The following is a 15,003-nucleotide window of genomic DNA, read 5'->3' as shown; positions in this document are numbered from 1 at the left end:
TTTGGGGACCACGCTGTTTCTTGTACTGGTACTGTGGGCGTTAAACATCGGCATAACCTCGTCCGTGACACTCTTTTCGACATCTGCTATAGATCTGGTATTTCTGCGGGAATGGAGGTTGATATCGGTTTGGTTGACGGGCATGGTGGTTCTCTTCGTCCTGCGGATTTGCTGCTTTATTTTTGGGACAAAGGGCGTGATGTGTGCGTTAACTTGACAGGGTCTTCTCCTTTGACTCGGACTGGGATGACGGATTTTGTGCCTGGCCGGGTTGTTGCTGATGCTGCTCAGCGTAAGTGTGCTAAGTATGGGGATTTGTGCGCGGCAGCGGGTTATGGTTTCCTTCCCTTCTCTTTCTCATCACTTGGGGAGCTGGTGTAATACTCCGTATTTATAAGTCTTGGGGTACTCTATCGAGTAGGCCTTACTCTGTCGAGTAAGGGTAAGTTGCGAAATAAAATAGTTTCGGACCTGTTGGGTACTCGATCGAGTAGCTGGGGCACTCGATCGAGGAAGGGGGGTACTCGATCGAGTACCTTGGGTACTCGATCGAGTGTCCTTTTACTGAGGAGTTTTCTCGGGTTTTGTTAATTATGCGATTAAGGTATTTAAGCTTCATCGTCATTATTCTAAATCACTTTTACAAAACCTAAATTCCTGTTTAAGAGAGAAAGCAAACAAGTTCATCTTCTTAATCGCATTCTTAGCAATTCCCGGAGTTCAGACGGCCAGTTCTTGTCGTTGTTCGTACCGTTGAGTTTCTTGCGTCGAGGGTAAGATCTATGTACCCTTTTTATCGTATTTCCTTTGATTTGGTTAAACCCTAATTTAGAGATTGGGGGTTTTATGTGTAGTATGTGATGTGGTAGCCTCTAGGTGTTGTATGATAGGACGAGGGTTCATAGAAGAGGCTTTTTTGACTCAGCAGTAGAGACCTTCTGATTGTGTGCATACCAGGTAGGATTTCCTACTCAGTATTAGTCCCATAATGGGATATTGGTTGATGTATTGTGTTTGGTTGTTTGATATAGTAATTGTATTGTGATTGTGGTTGTGATCGTTGTTGATGGTTCGCGGGCGTGGCCTTGGGCCGAGTGGGGTCACTTGCGGGAGTGGCTTCACGCCCTAGTTTCGCCTTCAGGAACCCGCCACGAAGGGATGTGCACATTAATGGACGGGGTTATCGCTCACTATGTGGAGCGGGGATTTGGTGGGTGCAGTGCGATCCCCCATGGTGGCTGGTCCAAAGTGGACGGTCGATATTGAGATGATGGGAATTGGTTGGTTGTGTGTGTGTGTGATTAAGGCTGTCTTTTATCTTATCATTGTTGTTTATATTGATTGTGTGATTAAATCGACCCCTGGTGTTGTTTTGTAAACTGCGGTGATCCATTCGGGGATGGTGAACGGATATTGAAAGGTATTGAGATGAGTCTTGGGATAGGTTTGGGATGCCACGACATGATGATAGGAGTCTTCATTGTAGCCTTTAGTTTATTTACATTTCAGTTAGAACAGTCAGTTTGAGAACATGTATCGTACTTTTGGTTTGGTTTTGAGGATTGTAACTATTCGTTAATCATTTATAATAAACGTTGTTTCTTCATTGTTGTTTGATTATCATTGCCTCGGGTAACCGAGATGGTAATGTCTTCATACCTGAGTGGTCCTGGTAAGGCACTTGGAGTATGGGGGTGTTACAAATGGTATCAGAGCGACGATCCTGAAACCTGTAACCAATGAACCTAATGAACATAGGGACTCAATTAAAATGAACCCGAGGTAAAAGTTGTAGGAGCTAGTGCAAAGGCTTGGGAGACGTCCTAAAGTCGCAGGGGTCGCCCTACAACTTTGAACCGGTCACATGGGGGAAGTGTTTGTCGAGTCGTATGTGTGTTTGGTTAACTTGTGTAAGAATGTGAAGAAATGTGTTAATTGTTGGGTGTTGAAGTAGAAAGTTGAGCATGTGAAAGAAAATGGTGATATGTGGGAACTTGTTGATGAGATGATAACATGTTGGATGATTTACAATGTGGCATTTAATAACATGATGAAATGATCTCGTAGACAGTAGAAAAGATGCGTAGCATGTTTATTATGGTATAATGTGGTTTATAAAGTTTAGCATGTTAGCATATGACGTAGCGTGCGGGTAGCTTTTAAGATTGGCATGACTCGATCGAGTAGGACTGACTCGATCGGGTGGGTTTTTGACGATTTTGAGTCCAGAATCGTGTTTTTGGGTACTCGATCGAGTAACTAGGGGTACTCGATCGAGTAGGGGCTCACTCGGTCGAGTAGGTAAGAGATCAGAAGGTCTGTTAGGGGTCTGATGTTTGGGTACTCGATCGAGTATGTTGGGCACTCGATCGAGTAGCCCGTTACTCGATCGAGTGGGTTTGGGAACTCGATCGAGTAGGTCCTGGGTGGCGTGTTTTCGTGTTTTGAAGTTTAGTACGTGTGTTCATATCTACCCTTTCTTATATATGTATAGTTTCAAGATGCCGCCCAAGAAGACTGCTTTGTATGCGAGAGCGGAGCTTGTGACCGTGGATGACATCGTTAAGATGTTAGAGCACCAGGATGCTCTTACTGAGACCCTAAAGAAAGTGAATGAGGATAAGAATAAGGATAAGGAGAAGGAGGTTGATCATTCAAAAATCAGCCTCTACATTGCGAGGTTTAACCCGAAAGAGTACAAGGGAGTTGGGAACCTAACCTTCTTGATAGTTGGTGAGAGAGATGGAGAACATATTAGATTTGGTTCACCGTCACGATGAGATGAGGTGGAACAGTGCGTTCTATCGAGGGAGGCGGTTGGCAAGTGGTGGGATTCAGTGAAGGTGAGTGCTAAGGAGATATATACAAACCAAGGCTTACCTGCTATACCTTGGGAGGAGTTTCGTAGGGCTGTGAGGAAGGAGTTTGTACCGGAACATGTGAGGAGTAAGTTGAGAGAAGAGTTTGATGGTTTTAAGATGACTCTTTGAGATGTCGTGGTGAGTACTACAGTTTGTTCAATGAGAAGTCTAGGTACGGCGAGGATATGGGTTTGAGTGAGGAGAATCTGGCATTGAGGTTTGAGAGGGGTTGACCCCTAAGATTATGGATAAGTTACCCGTGGGAATCCTTACGGATGTTAAGGAAGCTTATGAGAGAGGGCGGGAGGTTGGTTGGTGGAGATGGCTCGGGAGGTTAGGTGGTGAGAAGAGGAAGTCCGAGAGCGAGGGTGGTGGCCAATCTAATCACAAGAAAGGCAACCACAATCGATCTAAGGGATTTTCTTACGGGTGCGGGTTGATCTTTGGGCTTCCTTTGGGCGTGGCGTGAAAGTGTGAGTAATAGTTGGGGAGTGACTGTTATAGGCGTGGTGGTGTAGGCCACAAGAGACATGAGTGCACAAGTGCACCAGGATCTTTCCGGACATGCGCAGAGCTTCGCGAGCAACGAGCCGGGCCGGATCATGGCCAAACCGGGAAGTCGAGTTACAGTGGAGGCAACCGCAACGGCGGTAATTCTTATCAGAAACCACCAACGAACAACAACAACAATCAAGGGTCGGTGCTAAGACGACCACTTCACCAATCTTGTCCGGGGAGGTGGGCGGAAGACCCGGTGGCAAGTTATTTATGATGGAGAAGAAAGCAGCTGAGGAAGATGCGCACGTTATCACCGGTACATTCCTTGTTAATGGTATTCCTACCTTTGTTTTGTTTGATTCGGGGGCTTCTCAGTCGTTTGTGTCTTCGAGTCACGTCAAACAGTTGGGTTTGAGAGTATATGAGTCTGTTAGTGAGCAAGTTTTCATACCTTCGGGTGAGTCTGTATCGTGTGGGAGATTGTTCAGAGATGTATCTTTGATAGTTGGGCAAGTTGATTTCCCTGTAGACTTGCTAGAGTTTCTTTTGAGATGATAGTCGGGATGGATTGGTTAGGAAAGTATAAAGCTAAGATAGACTGTCATCAAAAGAAAGTGTCTTTAAGAAGTCCTAAGGGTGTTAGTGTGTCTTATCGTGGGTTTCTAGTCAAACCCAAAGTTAAGTTGATTGCAGCTGTTACCTTGAAGTCTTATCTGAGGAAGGGATGTCCTTTAATCTTATGCCATGTGAGAGATGACCGGATAGAGAGTCCGACAGTTGATGAGATACCAGTGGTGGGAGAATTTGCAGACGTTTTTCCAGAGGAGATTCCGGGGTTGCCACCGAAGAGGGAGATAGATTTCACCGTTGAGTTGAAGCCAGGGACGGGGCCGATCTCTAAGGCACCGTACCGTATGGGTCCTAAGGAGATGGAGGAGCTTAGGAAGCAGTTGGATGATCTGATAGAGAAGGGATACATTAGACCAAGTGTATCGCCGTGGGGAGCGCCAGTTCTTTTCGTGAAGAAGAAAGATGGGAGTTTGAGGTCATGCATAGATTACAGGGAGCTGAACCGAGTGACGATAAAGAACAAGTATCCTTTGCCAAGGATAGATGACCTGTTTGACCAGTTGAGTGGTGCAACAGTCTTTTCTAAGATTGATTTGAGGTCGGGGTACCATCAGGTGAAGATTAGAGAGGTGGACATACCAAAGACAGCTTTCACGTCGAGGTATGGCCATTATGAGTATGTGGTGATGCCGTTTGGGTTGTCTAATGCGCCGGCAGTGTTTATGGATTTGATGAACAGAATCTTCAGACAGTTCTTGGACCAGTTTGTAGTGGTGTTTATCGATGATATCTTAGTCTACTCTAAGACTAAGGAGGAGCATGAGGAGCATCTGAGGATCCTGTTGCAGACTTTGAGGGATCATGAGTTGTATGCTAAGCTGTCCAAGTGTGAGTTCTGGTTAGAGAAAGTTGCTTTTCTTGGGCATGTGATCTCTAAAGATGGGGTAGCTGTGGATCCGGCGAAAATTGAGGCAGTGACAAAGTGGGAAGCACCGAAGAATGTTGCCGAGGTTAGGAGTTTCTTGGGGTTAGATGGATACTACTATAACACCCTCATTTTTAGCGTTAAATAAACACGTAAATTCTACAGAAAAACTGACAGGATATGTTTGTAATTGGTTCAACTAGACAAAACCTGTAATTTTAAAACCTTTTCTAAACCATTCACAAACACTTCCAAATGAAGAGTGCCAAAACCTGCAAATGCTAACAAACTAATTTACATAATATAGCTAAAGTCGCGAGAATTTAGTGATACAAACCAAAATAAAGGAGGGAGACATATGTCCCTTCAAAATATATACACAACCATATGTTTAAAGGTTTACTACAAAATATAACCAAACTAGGTCCAAGGTTCTTTTGCTCACTAGCTCGTCCGTGTACCCCATCTAATCATCATCAACCTGTCAATCGCATTTTATACAAACACGAAAGCCACAATTCAGTGGGGAGTAACTTCGAGTCCTCCCAGCCACGAAATGTCATATTTAATGTAACATGTAATGAAACATGTAAACAACATCATAAATCAATTAACTATCGAGTATTCTAACATATGAACACTAAACTGACCAAATTAAACTATCATGTGAAACATATAATAAGCAGTAATCCAAACTTTATCAATTGTAACCGGCTTACATCTCACCTATTACAATTCATAAAATCACCATACAAGAAAGGACAATATATCAAAGACAGGCATAAGTTCTTAGTACGGTCAATAGTCACTCTGTAACTCGAGTCTATACCACGAGGTAGGGAAGGTAATCGAACCGGTATCTTGGCTCAGAGGTTCTATCAAAACATGGCCAAGACACAACACAACCCTAGCCTAAAATCTGCCTTGAGACCTAGACATGCGGATACACACCACCGCACCCAAGACCCACAATTTTTCTAAAACAAAGTGAGTACCCTAAGGAGTCCACCAAAGGGTTGGCTAGTACTTAAGCTGACCACTTACTATCAAAATAAGTAACGAGGTCATGCCTCAACTTGGATATAATCCCACCAAGTCGGAAACACAAAGGCTATTAAGCGGTGAACATATACTCGTCAAAGACTATAAAGGCCTATCTATGACAAACACAACAACCTGCAAGAAGTATTCAATACCAATTCCATTTCCAGCAATATTAACAATATTAAAGGTTTCAGGGAATCTAGGGCCGTTTCTACAATATAAGAAACTACTCAAATCAACCAACAACATATGTGAACTAAGAACTTAATAAATGGCCTAAAACAAGAATAAGGCCAATTATCCATTTTCACATTAATTTTCATCCAACCGAATTTTTACCCGCAACCCTGCGGCAGTGCGGGTTAAATTGCGGCTGACCAATCACACAATTGACTGACATCGATTCAGTCAAAGGGACCAAGGGCTCAGTTTTCGGCATAATCATCCAAGCATTACAATTATCGCTACAAAATTCACTTTAAGCCTATTCATTACTATTTCATATTATAACCTATCCTAACATATGAAACTACCAATATAAACATAATCTTTACCTTCAACATTATATTTACTACTAATATGATTCATTTCAAAAGATTACCCATTTGTTACTTATACTAAATATAACATTAATAAACCCGAAACGACAATTAATGCATGAAAAACCGCGAAACAAGCAACGGGCCAACCCGGGCCAACCCAGGGCCTGCCGTGGGCCTGCCTGGGCCTGCTGGCCGCCACCCCTAAACTCCGTTTTCTCCGTTTTTGTTCATTTTAACACCGTTTTAAGCATCAATTAATCATTCCCAATTCATTTCCATACTAATATGTGAACTTAAACTAACATAAGACATGAATTAAACATGAATTAGACATGAATTAGACATGAATTTAACCCATATTATCATGTGAAATAAACCACTCAATTAACAATCACAAAATCATACAAAAAGCAAAGAATGTGACGATTATTCGTCGAGTAACTCGAAATATGTTACCTTTAGCAACAAAATGAGCAATTAGCACCTTGAACACCAAACCCTAATATGCAAGCTAGCCCCTATCTTCAACTATATACGAGTCTCCAAACTCGTCCTCTAAATCTTCACCTAAATAAAAAATAAAAACACAATTATAATTACAAAAACCGAAAATGCCCAAAATCGTCTTAAATCGACATCAAGAAAACTGAAATTAAAACATACTAGGATGTAGATCTTGAAGAGAGGATTACGAAAATATAAATTTTGCGAAAATCGGACTAGAAACGAAGAAATTATGATGAAATTACGATTGTAAGATAATTTTCTTTTTTTTTCTTTGTGGATGTCGGTCAAGGGATCAAAAGAAGAACAAAGAAGTGCTAGGAAGAAATGGAAAGGAGGAAAGGGGAGGGTGCCGTGGAAAGGAGAGGAAAGGAGCGGGATTTTAGGCGGAATTTCATGAGTCGGTTTTGGCTCGTTTCGACGATAATTAAAACCGTTCGTCAAACGCAAAATCCGACAAGGCCAAAGTTCTTAAACACGAGATTACAAGAAGATTGAGTACTCATAAGACCCATTTCCAAAATCGTTTGCCCAATTTTCAAAAGAGTTGTCATTTTTTCCCGATATGCCCTTATTTCGAAATAAAAGGTTTTTACACGGTTTAAACTATTTTCAAACATTTCGAAACTATCAAAATAAATACTTTACTTCAAAATATAATAAAATTATATTTCTTTGAATTATTATTACTTCAAATACATTAATATCAAATTTTACTTGATTAATAAATTACTTCCGCAATATAATAATGGTCCAAAATTACGGGGTGTTACAATCACCCCTCCTTTTAAAAAGTTTCGTCCTCGAAACTTAGAAGGAGAAATTATAGTATACAACATCTTAATAATATAATCATAAGAAAAATTTAGGTATCTGTTCAATGAAACGGTGATACTCTTGTTGATCAGACAAAAACATCCACATTTCATATCAAAATATAAAAATATTTCTACACCAATAAATGAGAAAACCCATTATTGGGACGTCTCCAATAACGAGATTTAACACTCATTAATGTTAAAACCATTAAAAATTATAAAAGCCAAAATAGAAATGAAGGTTTCACTTTTAAACTCAATTGGGGTCAAATCCACAAAATGTAACATTAAACTTTGACAAAGAAGTCATAAATAGATCGAAGTTAGCAGAAATTGGGCAAAACTTAACGAAATCTCGGGTATAGTAATTAAAATTACGATAAATGAGTTTATATACAAGGAAGGAAAAGGGAACTAAATCAAATTTTCATTTTCAAACTTTTAAAATGGGTAAGGTTTTGCAAAAGTATCATAAACTTTTAACAACGAATCGAAACTGGTAGCTTGAAACGTTTAGAAATTTCACGAAGTGAAAAGTAACTTTTGACATCATAGGTGCAAGCATGCTAAAAGGATTCAAGCTTAACTAATCAAAAGAGCTATGATGAATTTCATGGGGTAAGAGTTGAAGTCGAACCTAACAGGGTGTCAAAGATGGAGTTTTACAAGATACGAGTGTCAAACTTAAAGGGGGAGCAAGATGAAACGAGGGAAAGAGGTATGAACGGTAACACTTATGATCAAGGAGAAAGGGAAATTAGACAACAATAAAATGCCAGATACTCAAATCTCAAACAACAACATCACTCAAAACGGTTCCGAAAACTTCCTAACAACAAAACTCATAACCACATCACTCCCAAGGGTTTCCTCATTCGCTTATGTTACCTCATCCAAATCCATTCCCTGAAACAAGGTACTCCACTATAAGTGTGATCTCATCGCTCCAAATCCTCAATCATTCAGAAACAACTTTCACAAGTCTAAGGTCAAGGCTTCCAACAAAGCTATATTCGTATCCAACTAGTGTCAACTATGGGTTCCTCAAAAAACGTAACCCTTCAATCAAGAATCCCAATACCAAGCTATAAACTCCAAGAGAAGGTTCCTCAAATATTCCATAAGATTCTCATTTCAAAACAAGGTAGTAACCTACCAATCCCCAAAATCTGAAAAAAAATTAATAGGATCTCAAGTTTCTCTATCCTTTTACTTATTAGGGATTGCCAAAAGCGGAACTACATTCAGCTACACTCAGCTACAACATCGTCCCATCATCTCAAGTACTCAATGCGACCTCAAGGTCTATAAAACTATAGGGTTAACAAATTCTTCTCAATACTAAGTCTCTCTCAACTTAAGAACTCTCAAGAGCCAACGAATACCAAATCACATCACTAATCCATTATGGTCATCAACATCCCCAAGGAGTATTCTTTCAAATTTGACATCCTAAAACTTACTTACCATCAAATTCCCAAGGAACAAGGTCTTAATTGTAACAACACTTTATCACCTCAGAGTTCCTAAAACCATAAATTGAAACTATGTTCTTTAACCTAACAATTGGTGTCAACCATACCATTACCCTTTCTAGTTACCAAAACAAGTGCTAAGACTTCCCAACAATGTAGCTTACTCTCACTCTCATACCATACTTCAAGTAGTAATCAATATCACTCACTAAAACCAACTAATAATCCCACATTTAACATTTCCCACACGATAACATATACATTATCAAACCCTCATATCCAAAGTGATTATGGAAGCCAATCCCAAACTCGACTACTTAGTCAATCCTATATCCTCAAATCACATCTCACTATCTCTGTAAACATGGTCAACAGGGTACCAATGTAATACTCCGTATTTATAAGTCTTGAGGTACTCTATCGAGTAGGCCTTACTCTGTCGAGTAAGGGTAAGTTGCGAAATAAAATAGTTTCTGACCTGTTGGGTACTCGATCGAGTAGCTGGGGTACTCGATCGAGTAAGGGGGTACTCGATCGAGTACCTTGGGTACTCGATCGAGTGTCCTATTTTCTGGGAGTTTTTCGCGGGTTTTGTTAATTATGCGATTAGGGTATTTAAACATAATCGTCGTTGTTTTAAAACACTTTTACCAAAACCTAAAACCTGTTTAAGAGAGAAAGCAGTCAGTTCATCTTCCTAATCGCATCCTTAGCAATTCCCGGAGTTCAGACGGTCAGTTCGTGTCATAGTTCGTATCGTTGAGTTCCTTGCGTCGAGGGTAAGCTTTTAATACAATTTTTATAATGTTTTGCTAAGTTTGGTTAAACCCTAATTTAGGGTTTGGGGGTTTTATGAGTAGTTTGTGATGTATAGTCTTTATGTGCTATATGATAGGAGGAGGATTCGTAGAAGAGGCGTTTTGATACAGCTGTAGATACCGTCTGCTTGTTGTGCTTTCCAGGTAGGATTTCCTACTCAGTATTAGTCCCATAATGGGATATTGGTGATGTGTTGTAATTAGTTGTTTGGTTTGATGATTGTGATTGTGATTGTGATATGATTGGTTGTCTGTGGTTCTCGAGATGCGTTCTCGGCTGAGTGGGGTCACTTGCGGGAGTGACTTCACGCCCTAGTTTCGCCCTTCGTGGAACCCGCCACGGAAGGGGATGTGCACATTAATGGACAGGGTTATCGCTCGTACGATGAGCGGGGCTTAGGTGGGAACGGCTGCGGTCCCCATGGCGGGCTGGTCCGGTGGACGGTCGATTAAGATGATGGGAGTGGGTGGTGTGTGTGTGTGTGTGATGTTTCAGTGTCATTATCTTATTATTGTTATCTATATTGATTGTGTGATTAGTCTTGACCGGTGTTGTTTTGTAAACTGCGGTGATCCATTCGGGGATGGTGAGCGGATATTGAGCGGTATTGAGATGAGTCTTGCGGGATAGCTGGGATGCCACGACAGATGATAGGAGTCTTCCGCTGTAGCCTTAGTTTATTTACATTTCAGTTAGAACAGTCGTTGAGAATGTTGTATCGTACTTTGGTTTGGTTTTGAGGATTGTATTCATTCATTAAACTATTTATAATAAACGTTGTTTCTGTTTTGTCTATTTGATTATCATACCTCGGGCGACCGAGATGGTGATTGTCTTCATACTCGAGTGGTCCTGGTAAGGCACTTGGAGTATGGGGGTGTTACAACCAACTATACTAAGGAGATAAGGAGTGATAACGGGATAGAGAAACGGTAAAATATTTTCGAAGGGTGCATGAGCCTGACAAGTTAGGAAACTAAGGAGTCGGACCGTAAAGATAACGGTTGACAAAAATAAGAGGTATTCGAGTTAAGAAGATATCTCGGGCAAGAAGAAGATACGTAAACTTTGGCATAAAAACAGGGTTCAACGAACGTTAAAGAGAAGGGAAGGAGAACAGAAGCGGCATAATGAAAGGGTTACCGCTTACCAAACACTCATCAAAGCTTATGATCGATATGATAAGGTTACATCACTAAGGTGCTCAACAAAGCCTCAAAAGTCTACCAAATCATAGGACTAACGAGGACTCCACAATGGTAGGTATTCCTCAACTTAATTGGTTCTAAGAGCCAAAATCAATTCACCACACAAATTCATTTGTTACCATACATGTCCCAAAGTATCTCCTTTACAATTCTCGTCATTGAACTTCACTTACTATGTCATTCCCAAGTACCATGACTTGTTTACTCCATCATCTCACCGCTTAATACTTCTAGTCTCCGATACCATAAATTAGAATCACATCTTTGAACTCACGAACTACATTGTACAACATTCCACCAAAATTCCCAAATTCAGATATGATTAAAAAGGTCAACCACGTGTTCTCAAATTTCGAAAGGTCAACAAGGGCTACTCTATACTAGATTTGGTCAAATCAAAAGGTTTAACAAACTAACTAATTCCAAAGTACGATACCAATCCATTAAGCAACGTCAATGTCCTATTGTATTCCTTTCAAGGCCTACAAGAATTAGGGCTAACTATCATTCCTTTAATTCTCCACAAGAAACATCGAGACTCTCAAATGAAGTAGCTTAGGTTCATTCCATCTTATGTGCTAAGGTAGTACCCATGCTCAATCATCTATAACAAACAAGCTCTCAATAGACATAAATCCCAAGGTGTTTCTCAACTCACTAGGCTCTCATATCAAGCACAACTAACAAGACTAACCAAAGGATCCCAAGTTATATTCTCCTATACAACTCAAACCTTAAACAATCAATTTCTCAACTCGTTCACACCCTCCAATGATACATTCTCTCAAAACTGTGTTCTCTTGAACAAGGGGACTATCCTGCGGAATAAAAGGAAGGTGTCCACAAGGACTCTTATTATAAGAAGAAAACGAACCAAGGATGAATCGGGAGAAAGAATAGAAGAGTAGTTACCAAGGCGAGAGAAGAGGAATTAGAAAGACGAATAAACAACGAGATTGGAAGATTAAGGTAAGATACACTGAATACGAAAAGAAGTATCGAGAAAGTGGAAGCATTCTTCATTTGGCATAACCAATCTTCAACATTCGACAACGGCCACTCAATCTTGGTCACCAACGAGTAAGATCACGGTCGTAGCTTCAACGGCACGAAAATTAATAACTAACAATTAACAAACCCAGCTGATAAGATTGCATTATCTACGTTTCTTGGAGAGCCATCTTGCAAAAGAGAACATTGGTTAGAACCTAACAAATAGCAATCACAAACAGACTACCACATAAAATCCTAACTCTACCCATCCTACCCATCTCTCAAGTTTATTATTTAAAGGTCAAGTGATTTTAGGTGGGGTGCACAAACGTGCGTCGGGAGCAAATATGCTCTGATACCAACTATAACACCCTCATTTTTAGCGTTAAATAAACACGTAAATTCTACAGAAAAACTGACAGGATATGTTTGTAATTGGTTCAACTAGACAAAACCTGTAATTTTAAAAACTTTTCTAAACCATTCACAAACACTTCCAAATGAAGAGTGCCAAAACCTGCAAATGCTAACAAACTAATTTACATAATATAGCTAAAGTCGCGAGAATTTAGTGATACAAACCAAAATAAAGGAGGGAGACATATGTCCCTTCAAAATATATACACAACCATATGTTTAAAGGTTTACTACAAAATATAACCAAACTAGGTCCAAGGTTCTTTTGCTCACTAGCTCGTCCGTGTACCCCATCTAATCATCATCAACCTGTCAATCGCATTTTATACAAACACGAAAGCCACAATTCAGTGGGGAGTAACTTCGAGTCCTCCCAGCCACGAAATGTCATATTTAATGTAACATGTAATGAAACATGTAAACAACATCATAAATCAATTAACTATCGAGTATTCTAACATATGAACACTAAACTGACCAAATTAAACTATCATGTGAAACATATAATAAGCAGTAATCCAAACTTTATCAATTGTAACCGGCTTACATCTCACCTATTACAATTCATAAAATCACCATACAAGAAAGGACAATATATCAAAGACAGGCATAAGTTCTTAGTACGGTCAATAGTCACTCTGTAACTCGAGTCTATACCACGAGGTAGGGAAGGTAATCGAACCGGTATCTTGGCTCAGAGGTTCTATCAAAACATGGCCAAGACACAACACAACCCTAGCCTAAAATCTGCGCAGACCTAGACATGCGGATACACACCACCGCACCCAAGACCCACAATTTTTCTAAAACAAAGTGAGTACCCTAAGGAGTCCACCAAAGGGTTGGCTAGTACTTAAGCTGACCACTTACTATCAAAATAAGTAACGAGGTCATGCCTCAACTTGGATATAATCCCACTAAGTCAGGAACACAAAGGCTATTAAGCAGTGAACATATACTCGTCAAAGACTATAAAGGCCTATCTATGACAAACACAACAACCTGCAAGAAGTATTCAATACCAATTCCATTTCCAGCAATATTAACAATATTAAAGGTTTCAGGGAATCTAGGGCCGTTTCTACAATATAAGAAACTACTCAAATCAACCAACAACATATGTGAACTAAGAACTTAATAAATGGCCTAAAACAAGAATAAGGCCAATTATCCATTTTCACATTAATTTTCATCCAACCGAATTTTTACCCGCAACCCCAGCCCTGCGACAGGTACGGGTTAAATTGCGGCTGACCAATCACACAATTGACTGACATCGATTCAGTCAAAGGGACCAAGGGCTCAGTTTTCGGCATAATCATCCAAGCATTACAATTATCGCTACAAAATTCACTTTAAGCCTATTCATTACTATTTCATATTATAACCTATCCTAACATGTGAAACTACCAATATAAACATAATCTTTACCTTCAACATTATATTTACTACTAATATGATTCATTTCAAAAGATTACCCATTTGTTACTTATACTAAATATAACATTAATAAACCCGAAACGACAATTAATGCATGAAAAACCGCGAAACAAGCAACGGGCCAACCCGGGCCAACCCAGGGCCTGCCGTGGGCCTGCCTGGGCCTGCTGGCCGCCACCCCTAAACTCCGTTTTCTCCGTTTTTGTTCATTTTAACACCGTTTTAAGCATCAATTAATCATTCCCAATTCATTTCCATACTAATATGTGAACTTAAACTAACATAAGACATGAATTAAACATGAATTAGACATGAATTAGACATGAATTTAACCCATATTATCATGTGAAATAAACCACTCAATTAACAATCACAAAATCATACAAAAAGCAAAGAATGTGACGATTATTCGTCGAGTAACTCGAAATATGTTACCTTTAGCAACAAAAGGAGCAATTAGCACCTTGAACACCAAACCCTAATATGCAAGCTAGCCCCTATCTTCAACTATATACGAGTCTCCAAACCGTCCTCTAAATCTTCACCTAAATAAAAAATAAAAACACAATTATAATTACAAAAACCGAAAATGCCCAAAATCGTCTTAAATCGACATCAAGAAAACTGAAATTAAAACATACTAGGATGTAGATCTTGAAGAGAGGATTCCGAAAATATAAATTTTGCGAAAATCGGACTAGAAACGAAGAAATTATGATGAAATTACGATTGTAAGATAATTTTCTTATTTTTTTCTTTGTGGATGTCGGTCAAGGGATCAAAAGAAGAACAAAGAAGTGCTAGGAAGAAATGGAAAGGAGGAAAGGGGAGGGTGCCGTGGAAAGGAGAGGAAAGGAGTGGGATTTTAGGCGGAATTTCATGAGTTGGT

Source organism: Silene latifolia, chromosome 8 (assembly GCF_048544455.1).
Source record: "Silene latifolia isolate original U9 population chromosome 8, ASM4854445v1, whole genome shotgun sequence".
Lineage (NCBI taxonomy): Eukaryota > Viridiplantae > Streptophyta > Magnoliopsida > Caryophyllales > Caryophyllaceae > Silene > Silene latifolia.
The sequence above is the reverse complement of the archived record's forward strand: the minus strand, read 5'-3'. Positions refer to the sequence as shown.